The sequence below is a fragment of the Scyliorhinus torazame genome, chromosome 4, assembly GCF_047496885.1.
Source record: "Scyliorhinus torazame isolate Kashiwa2021f chromosome 4, sScyTor2.1, whole genome shotgun sequence".
Classification (NCBI taxonomy): domain Eukaryota; kingdom Metazoa; phylum Chordata; class Chondrichthyes; order Carcharhiniformes; family Scyliorhinidae; genus Scyliorhinus; species Scyliorhinus torazame.
In genome coordinates this window covers 59,418,175-59,428,024 of record NC_092710.1, presented here as the reverse complement: position 1 = coordinate 59,428,024, position 9,850 = coordinate 59,418,175, and the positions used below count along the sequence as shown (strand labels likewise).

Genomic DNA, 9,850 nt, shown 5'->3' with positions numbered 1-9,850 from the left:
CCCCCCCCCCTCCTCTCTCCCCACACCACCCCCCCTCCCCATCACCAACACTTTACTAATCTGTCCTTCTTCAGCACAGGAGATATTCTGGGATTAGAAACAATCCCTTACACAGCCTCACATTTACAAATTCAATTCCAGCACCTCGGCAACATTATGAAAGTCGATGCGTTCATGTTTACATGTTGCAGTGTGCACAGCAGGATCCCACAAAAAATAAACATGATGGATACAGGAGCCCAGTCCATATCCTGCATCTTTCTTAACAATCTCCCACTCAACCGCCCCCCTCCACACCCCCCACCCACACACACACACATTCCCCACCCCCACCAGCCTCCCCATTCAAATAACGACAAATCACATCGGTGTTTTTATCATTTTATTGGAAGAGGAAATATAGAGGGAAATAGCTGGAGAGAGAGGCTCGGTGAGGGGAGGGGGATGCGGTGGGGAAGAGTGAGACAGGCAATTTCTCCCACCCCCCCTCTCTTTCTCTCTCAGGGCTTCTTTCCCTCTGGAGGCATTTTCAAATTGACTCGTCTCAGAACAGGACAGGGCTGTCTCAGGACATTTTCAAATCGACTGTCTCAGGACAGGACAGGGCTGTCTCAGGACATTTTCAAATCGACTGTCTCAGGACAGGACAGGGCTGTCTCGGGACATATTCAAATCGACTGTCTCAGGACAGGACAGGGCGGTCTCAGGACATTTTCAAATCGACTGTCTCAGAACAGGACAGGGCTGTCTCGGGACATATTCAAATCGACCGTCTCAGAACAGGACAGGGCTGTCTCAGGACATTTTCAAATCGACTGTCTCAGAACAGGACAGGGCTGTCTCAGGACATTTTCAAATCGACTGTCTCAGGACAGGACAGGGCTGTCTCAGGACATTTTCAAATCGACTGTCTCAGAACAGGACAGGGCTGTCTCGGGACATTTTCAAATCGACTCGTCTCAGAACAGGACAGGGCTGTCTCGGGACATTTTCAAATCGACTGTCTCAGGACAGGACAGGGCTGTCTCAGGACATTTTCAAATCGACTGTCTCAGAACAGGACAGAGCTGTCTCGGGACATTTTCAAATTGACTGTCTCAGGACAGGACAGGGCTGTCTCAGGGCATTTTCAAATCGACCGTCTCAGGACAGGACAGGGTTGTCTCAGGACATTTTCAAATCGACTGTCTCAGGACAGGACAGGGCTGTCTCAGGGCATTTACACATCGACTGTCTCAGGACAGGACAGGGCTGTCTCAGGGCATTTACACATCGACTGTCTCAGGATTGTGTAAAATCGCACTTCTAAAAGATACTGTAACTGGGCCGTGACTGTGCACAGCAGAACCCCCACCCCCAGACCCTGTGCCTGATCACCCCCTCACCCCACCCCACATCTCTCCCCCGTTTCCCCGTTTTCTCTCACTCCCTCCCTTTTTCACTCACTCTCTCCCACCGCCCTCTCTCTGTCTTTCTCTCTCCCACTCCCTTTTTCACACTCTCTCCCACCGCCATCTCTGTCTTTCTATCTCTCCCCCTCTTTTTCAATCTCTCTCCCTCAACCCTGTCTTTCTCTGTCCCCCTCCCCTTTTCACTATATCTCTCTACCTCCACTCTCTCTCTCTCTTTCTCTCCCCCCTCTCTTTTTCACTCTCTCTCCCTCCACTCTCTCTCTTTCTCTCTCCCCCCCCCCCCTCTCTTTTTCACTCTCTCTCTCCCTCCACTCTCTCTCTCTTTCTCTCTTCCCCCCTCTCTTTTTCACTCTCTCTCTCCCTCCACTCTCTCTAATCTCTCGACAAATCACATTGGGGTTCTCTATTACATTTAGTACAAGATGAAATGTAGAAAGAAATGGCTGCAAAGTGGGAGAGAGAGAGAGGGAGAGATAGAAAGCTGGAGTGACTGAGGCAGGGACATTTAACCCCAAACCCCCCTCAGAAATCCTTCCTATCCCACCGCCCTGTCTAAAACACAAACACCACCATTGAGGACAAACCTGTACCCAGGCTGCGGCCTATTCATTTCAGACCCACTCCCTCACCCCCTCCCGACTGCTTCACACTCAGTGAGCCAGTTTAATTTTAAATTGTGCGTGGTCACTAAGTTGACAGTTCAGGAAAGGCTGCAGGCCACTGACGCACAGCAGGATCCCACAACCAGCAATGTGATCCTGGCAGGGTGGGCCAGGCAGGAGGTGATGGGGGGGGGGGACATATTCCTTCCCTTGCCTGCTATATTCTATCTTCCATCCCCTACCCCCCAAATACCCCCACCCCTGAACACCACGGGTATTCGGAGTCTGGAAACACATCCACTATCCCCAGAAAGAGTTACACTTCCCTCTTTAAACTGGGAAACCAGCTGCCGGGTCCGTCAGGAGACTTTTTACAATCACCCTCCCAGCATTTATTTCTGTTTATTTCCCAAATCAGGGTCTCCCCAGAAAGAAGTGATGAGACTCCCCATTGCAGTTTGTGGGAAGGTTTCATTGATGAAAGGTTTAAAGAGACACTAAAAAGCTGGAGAGATGGACAGATAGTGGCAGAACGCTGGGAAAGACAGAGACAGAGAGAGAGGCAAGAATGGAAAGGCAGAAAGGGAGAGAAAGCCTCTCTTTTTCACTATCTCCCTCTCCCTCCAACCTCTCTCACATCTCCCTCTTACCCCCCCCTCCCCCACCCCTGCCCCCCACCCCCCCCACTCTTTCTGTCCTCTCTCTCTCATCACAGTTGTTGGGAAGAAGAGAGAGAGAGAGAGGGTCACACACAGGAATCCAACAATCACGACCACAGCAAACTGAATTCAAATGGCCCCCTGTCAATTTCATTTCACCCTCACATTTAAGTCTCGGCCTAAAACACAGGTTTTATTCCAGAATTATACCCGCTTCAAGTTAAGGGACTATAATTCGAGATTACTTTACAGTCGATGGATTCACTATTAAAGTGACCCCACTGTTGGTTCATTTCAGGAATTCTGCAGGCAACTTGTGCACGGGGAGATCCCAAAAATGGTGACACTTTCCAAATTGAGTTCAGAGTTTCTGATGGTGGATTTCTCTCTCAGCAGCGATGAGATCATGGCTGAATATCCCGTCAGTGCATGCAGAAAGGGTTCATTAACTCCCTCGTTCCCAATCCCTCAAGTTTAAGACTTTAAAATTCGAGACCTTCGAACCCACTTTGCAGTCCGTGAGCTATTTCATTGTTTGTTTAAAGAAGTAGGTACTCTTTATTTATTTATTTATTTTTATAAATTTACAGTACCTAATTCATTTTTTCCAATTAAGGGAGAATTTCACGTGGCCAATCCACCTAGCCTGCACATGTTTGGGTTGTGGGGACGAAACCCACGCAACCACTGGGAGAGAGCTATTTTATTTTAAGAGTTGTGGTCACTGTTGCTGCGCGGGCAAAGGCCACAGGCCTGTGAGTGAACAGCAAGATCCCACAGCAGCAGCAATCTGGACGTAACCAGATGGGACACTGTCCTTCCTCCCCCCACCCCTCCCCCCTCACTCCTGCTGGGAGCCCCATTCCCCACTGCACCTAACAACCCCACCCCCACTGCCGTGTCATGTGTGGATTGGAACATCCCTGGAGAAGTCCCTTCAGTTTCTGAAAGAGTAAAACAGCCTCTGAAAACGAAGAAAAACCTTTTTAAAATGAAATCCATTGGCGCACAGAAAGATCCCAGAAGGTGCAGTCGGCAGTGTTGAGTGTCGTTCACATTTGCTACCAGGTTGCAGAGAGTGGCTGAGACAGTGAAATCCGCCCCCCCCCACCACACATACCCGGGCTGCTCTGAATTAATATAACCCCTGTTATTTTGGAACAAAATTAGACAGCTTCATATTCCAGATTTGTATTTTACTCTTTGTCACCCACCAAAGGTTTAATGTGTTTGTGTCTAAGTGCAAGGCCGGGGCAGCAATAAAGAGACAACTCACGTGAGCGCAGCCTGTGGAGTAGGCCTCAGTCCATCCACTTGTCCTCTGGAGAATAGCCTTTGTCCAAAGATTCCTGGTCGCATAGCAGTCTTCAAAGTTCAAATTCCTGGGGAAAAGAGGGAGGAAATTAACTAAAACGCAGGAAAATGTTTAAACTTGTCGCACAGCAAGAGGCCAAGATTCCCCCTCTCAGTTACACACACTCTCAGCAACATCCACCTACAATAATCTCAGTTATAAACCACAGAATAAAAAACATTGAGAGACAGTTCCCGCTTCCCTTGTGTTTCTCTTTCTCTCTCTCTCGCTATCTCATTCGGTCTCTTTCCCTCTCATTCATATTTCTGTCTCCCTCGTTATCCCTCATCACCTTCCCAGCATTTATTTCTATTTATTTCCCTAATCAGGGTCTCCCCAGAAAGATGTGATGAGACTCCCCGTTGCAGTTTGTGGGGTGGTTTTCTGAGATTAACGGTTTAAAGAGACACTAAAAAGCTGGAGAGAAATGGACAGATAGCGGCAGAAAGCTGGGGAGACAGAGAGAGAGAGAGAGAGAGGCAAGTATGGAAAGAAGACAGAAAGGGAGAGAAAGCCTCTCTTTTTCACGACCTCCCTCTCCCTCCACCCTCTGTCTTTCTCCTCTCCCTCTCTCTAATCTCCATTACCCCCCCAAGCCCCACACTCTTTCTGTACTTCTCTCTCTCTCTCTCTATCATTCTAATAGTTGGCAAGGAGAAAGAGAGAGAGACAGGGTCACACACAGGAATCCAACATTCACAACCACAGGAAACTGAATTCAAATGACCTCCTGCGAATTTAATTTCACCCTGATAGTTGGCCAAAAACACAGGCTTCATTCCAGAATTATACCCGCTTCAAGTTAAGGGACTTCAATTCCAGGCAATCGAGATTACTTTACAGTCAATGGATTCATTTTAAAAGTGACCCCACTATCGTTAATTTTGTGAATTCTGCAGGCAACCTGGGCACAGGGAGAGCCCAACAAATGATGACCACGTTCAAAATTGAGTTCAGAGTTTCTGATCTGAGATTTCTCTCTCTCTCTCTCTCTCTACCAGATTGCAGAGTGGCTGAAACAGTGAAATATCCCCCTCCCACCGCACCCCCCACCCCCACCCCCGCCCCTGGGACGCTCAGAATTAATATAACCCCTGTTATTTTGGAACAAAATTAGACAGCTTCATATTCCAGATTTGTATTTTACTCTTTGCCGCCCACCAAAGGTTTAATGTGTTTGTGTCTAAGTGCAAGGCCGGGGCGGCAATAAAGAGACAACTCACATGAGTGCGGCCTGTGGAGTCGGCCTCAGTCCATCCACTTGTCCTCTGGAGAACATCCCTTGTCCAAAGATTCCTGTCGCATTGCAGTCTTCAAAATTCAAATTCCTGGGGAAAAGGGGGAGAAAATTTACTGAACCACAGGAAAAGATTGAAACTATTTAATACAGCGAGAGCCCAGGGTGCCCTTTTCAGTTTTACAACCCCTCAGCAACATCCGAATACAAATAAGTCACAGCTTTCAACCAGAGGTTAAAAACGATTGAGAGACAATTAATACTCAAAATCTTTTTATTGTCACAATTAGGCTTACATTAATACTGCAATGAAGTTACTGTGAAAATCCCCTTCTCTTGTATTTCTCGCTGTCTCTCTATCCCTCTTATACATATTTATGTCTCCCTCCCTCCCTCTCTTTGATCCCTCCAATATTAAAATTAAACCTCAGTCAGGGTAATAACCCGGGTGAAGCCTGCGGAACAGGCCTCAGCCAGCGCTCCCTCGGGAAGAATTCACACTCCCTCGTCCTCCTCACTGGATTCCTAACCTCCTTCCAGTTTTCCAAATAAAAATGCCTCTGGAGAAAAAAAGGAGATAAAATTGATTATAAAGGTAATAACAGGGACATTTTAATAATATATACAAAACAGCACAACAGGAGTCCAACATTTCCAATCTCGAGTCAATCAGTAACATGTCAACACCCAAAATGCACAGCTCAAAACAGACAGATTGACACACCCAGCGACACACACACACACTGAAGCAGAGGGGTAATGTTTTCAGTGTAGTGGGTTTTTGGTTTGTGAACTGAAGTCCCTCAGACACAGATATATCCTCAGTGAGCTGTGAGCAGACTCCACCCCTAGTCTCTGCCATGTGTGGAATGTGTGTCTCAGAGGACAGCTCTCTATTGACATGTAAATGACTGACAAGAGATACTGATCTCCTTGCTGCTCAGACCCACGCACACAGAATGTGACTTCAGCCAAACCTTGGCCTTCCCCACACCAGTGTTGTTCGCTGAGCAGGCCTGAAAAAATTGGATTAAATGTAATTATTAGACAGGGACTTTGTTATTTTTTCTACCCAAGTGGATAACCTCACATTTATCCACGTTATACTGCATCTGCCATACCTCACTCACTCACTCCCCTCCGATAGGATTGAATCCTAATTTAAAATAGTATTGGAAATGATTGGAAACAGTTTGGACTGAGAACTCCTCAGTGACCTGTGTGCAGACCCCACCCCCGACGTTCTGTCAGGAATGTCCCCCTCGGTGTGGTTCCTGTGTCTGCTAAGGAAGACACTTGTCCTGTCTATGGTTATGTTAATTCAGCAGTCAACAAGAGATTCAGCAATGTCCTGTCATTATTTCTGTCTTTGGTTTAACATTTGTTTCCCTTGAATTTCTGAAATGTTTGGAATGACCATTCGTCTGTCGCCTTAGGAAGGCTTTCCATAGAATGAGCAAAAACCAGCAAGAAATCACAGAATGTGCGTTAAACACAACTTCATTTCTGCCTCCATTTTAACAGAAGATTCCTGGCCACAAAAACAAAGCTCATTGGAAAGTTTCACTTCATATTTTACTTGTTGTTCACAGACAGATTTCTTCAATGAGCTGCTCTATAAATTTGGATTCAATTTGATTTTTTCCTCACTGTGAGATGTAAAGTTTATTCCTGAATCAATACACGGTCACCGGCAACATCATTTTATTAGACAAGGAGGGTCAATGGGATTTTTCACTGAAATCCTCTGAAGTCAATTCCTGAGATTAGAATTTATAATGAAACAATTTGGATTCAATGAAAACGGTCAGTTTGATAACCCCAATGTCTTGACTGCCTCACGTCCTGGTACCCTCACACCATCACACCCTCATGTCCCCTAACCCTCACATCCTGACCCACTCACGTCGCTGAAACCTCACATCCTGACCCGCTGTGTACCTCTTTCTCTGTGTGTGTCCGTCACTCTCTCTGTGTGCCCGCCTCTCTCTGCCCCTCTCTGTATCCCTCTCTCCCTCTGTGTCCCTGTCTCTCTCTGTGTCCTTCTATCTCACTCTATGTGTCACTCTCTCTGGGTCCCTCTCCGTGTCCCCCTCTCACTGTCTCTCTCGCTGTGTCCCACTCTCTCGCGCTGTGTCCCTCTCTCTCGTGCTGTGTCCCTCTCTCTCGTGCTGTGTCCCTCTCTCTCGCGCTGTGTCCCTCTCTCTCGCGCTGTGTCCCTCTCTCTCGCGCTGTGTCCCTCTCTCTCGCGCTGTGTCCCTCTCTCTAGCGCTGTGTCCCTCTCTCTAGCGCTGTGTCCCTCTCTCTTGCGCTGTGTCCCTCTCTCTTGCGCTGTGTCCCGCTCTCTCTCGCGCTGTGTCCCTCTCTTCGCGCTGTGTTCCCCTCTCTCTAGCTGTGTCCCTCGCTCTCGCTGTGTCCCTCGCTCTCGCTGTGTCCTTCGCTCTGTGTCCCTCTCTCTGTGTGCCCCTCGCTCTGTGTGTCCCTCGCTCTGTGTGTCCCTCGCTCTGTGTGTGCCTCGCTCTCGCTGTGTCCCTCGCTCTCGCTGTGTCCCTCGCTCTCTGTGTCCCTCGCTCTCTGTGTCCCTCGCTGTCGATGTGTCCCTCGCTCACGATGTGTCCCTCGCTCTCGATGTGTCCCTCGCTCTCGATGTGTCCCTCGCTCTCTGGCTCTCTCGCTGCGTCCCTCTCTCTCTCGCTGCGCCCTCTCTCTCTCGCAGCGTCCCTCTATCTTTCGCTGCGTCCTTCTCTCTCTCGCTGTGTCCCTCTCTCTCTCGCTGTGTCCCTCTCTCTCTCGCTGTGTCCCTCTCTCTCTCGCTGTGTCCCGCTCTCTCTCTCGCTGTGTCCCGCTCTCTCTCTCGCTGTGTCCCCCTCTCTCTCGCTGTGTCCCTCGCTCTCGCTGTGTCCCTCGCTCTCTCTGTCCCTCGCTCTCTCTGTCCCTCGCTCTCACTGTCCCTCGCTCTCACTGTCCCTCGCTCTCTCTGTCCCTCGCTCTCTCTGTCCCTCGCTCGCTGTGTCCCTCGCTCTCTATGCGTCCCTCGCTCTCTGTGCGTCCCTCGCTCTCTGTGTCCCTCGCTCTCTGTGTCCCTCGCTCTCGATGTGTTCCTCGCTCTCGCTGTGTCCCTCGCTCTCGCCGTGTCCCTCGATCTCCGTGTCCCTCGCTCTCGATGTGTCCCATGCTCTCGATGTGTCCCTCGCTCTCGATGTGTCCCTCGCTCTCTGGCTCTCTCGCTGCGTCCCTCTCTCTCTCGCTGCGTCCCTCTATCTTTCGCTGCGTCCCTCTCTCACTCGCTGCGCCCCTCTCTCGCTGTGTCCCTCTCTCTCTCGCTGTATCCCTCGCTCTCTCGCTGTGTCCCTCTCTCTCTCTCGCGGTGACCCTCTCTCTCTCGCTGTGTCCCTCTCTCTCGCGCTGTGACCCTCTCTCTCTCGCTGTGTCCCTCTCTCTCTCTCGCTGTGTCCCTCTCTCTCGCTGTGTCTCTCTCTCTCTCGCTGTGTCCCTCTCTCTCTCGCTGTGTCCCTCTCTCTCTCGCTGTGTCCCGCTCTCTCTCTCGCTGTGTCCCGCTCTCTCTCTCGCTGTGTCCCCCTCTCTCTCGCTGTGTTCCCCTCTCTCTCGCTGTGTCCCTCGCTCTCGCTATGTCCCTCGCTCTCGCTGTGTCCTTCGCTCTGTGTCCCTCTCTCTGTGTGCCCCTCGCTCTGTGTGTCCCTCGCTCTGTGTCCCTCGCTCTGTGTGTCCCTCGCTCTCGCTGTGTCCCTCGCTCTCGCTGTGTCCCTCGCTCTCTGTGTCCCTCGCTCTCTGTGTCCCTCGCTCTCGATGTGTCCCTCGCTCTCGATGTGTCCCTCGCTCTCGATGTGTCCCTCGCTCTCGATGTGTCCCTCGCTCTCTGGCTCTCTCGCTGCGTCCCTCTCTCTCTCGCTGCGCCCTCTCTCTCTCGCAGCGTCCCTCTATCTTTCGCTGCGTCCCTCTCTCTCTCGCTGCGCCCCTCTCTCGCTGTGTCCCTCTCTGTCTCGCTGTGTCCCTCTCTCTCTCGCTGCGCCCCTGTCTCGCTGTGTCCCTCTCTCTCTCGATGTGTCCCTCTCTCTCTCGCTGTGTCCCTCTCTCTCGCTGTGTCCCTCTCTCTCGCTGTGTCCCTCTCTCTCTCGCTGTGTCCCTCTCTCTCTCGCTGTGTCCCTCTCTCTCTCGCAGTGTCCCTCTCTCGCTGTCTCCCCGTCTCTCTCGCTATGTCCCTCTCTCTCTCGCTGTGTCCCTCTCTCTCTCGCTGTGTCCCTTTCTCGCTGTCTCCCCGTCTCTCTCGCTATGTCCCTCTCTCTCTCGCTGTGTCCCTCTCTCTCTCGCTGTGTCCCTCTCTCTCATGCTGTGTCCCTCTCTCTCTCTGTGCGTCCCTCGCTCACTGTGCGTCCCTCGCTCTCATTGCGTCCCTCGCTCTCTTTGCGTCCCTCGCTCTCTGTGAGTCCCTCGCTCTCTCTGTCCCTTGCGCTCTGTGTCCCTCGCTCTCGCTGTGTCCCTCGCTCTAGCTGTGTCCGTCGCTCTCGCTGTGTCCCTCGCTCTCGCTATGTCCCGCGCTCTCTCTGTCCCTCGCTCTCTCTGTCCCT

General features: G+C 50.9%; 1 protein-coding gene across 3 annotated transcripts in view; it reads left to right on the top strand.

Moving 5' to 3' along the window:
* Positions 1–9,850, top strand: part of LOC140410247 (NACHT, LRR and PYD domains-containing protein 3-like) — a 388,524-nt gene that overhangs the window by 145,690 nt on the left and 232,984 nt on the right. The gene's annotated exons all lie outside the window — the stretch shown is intronic.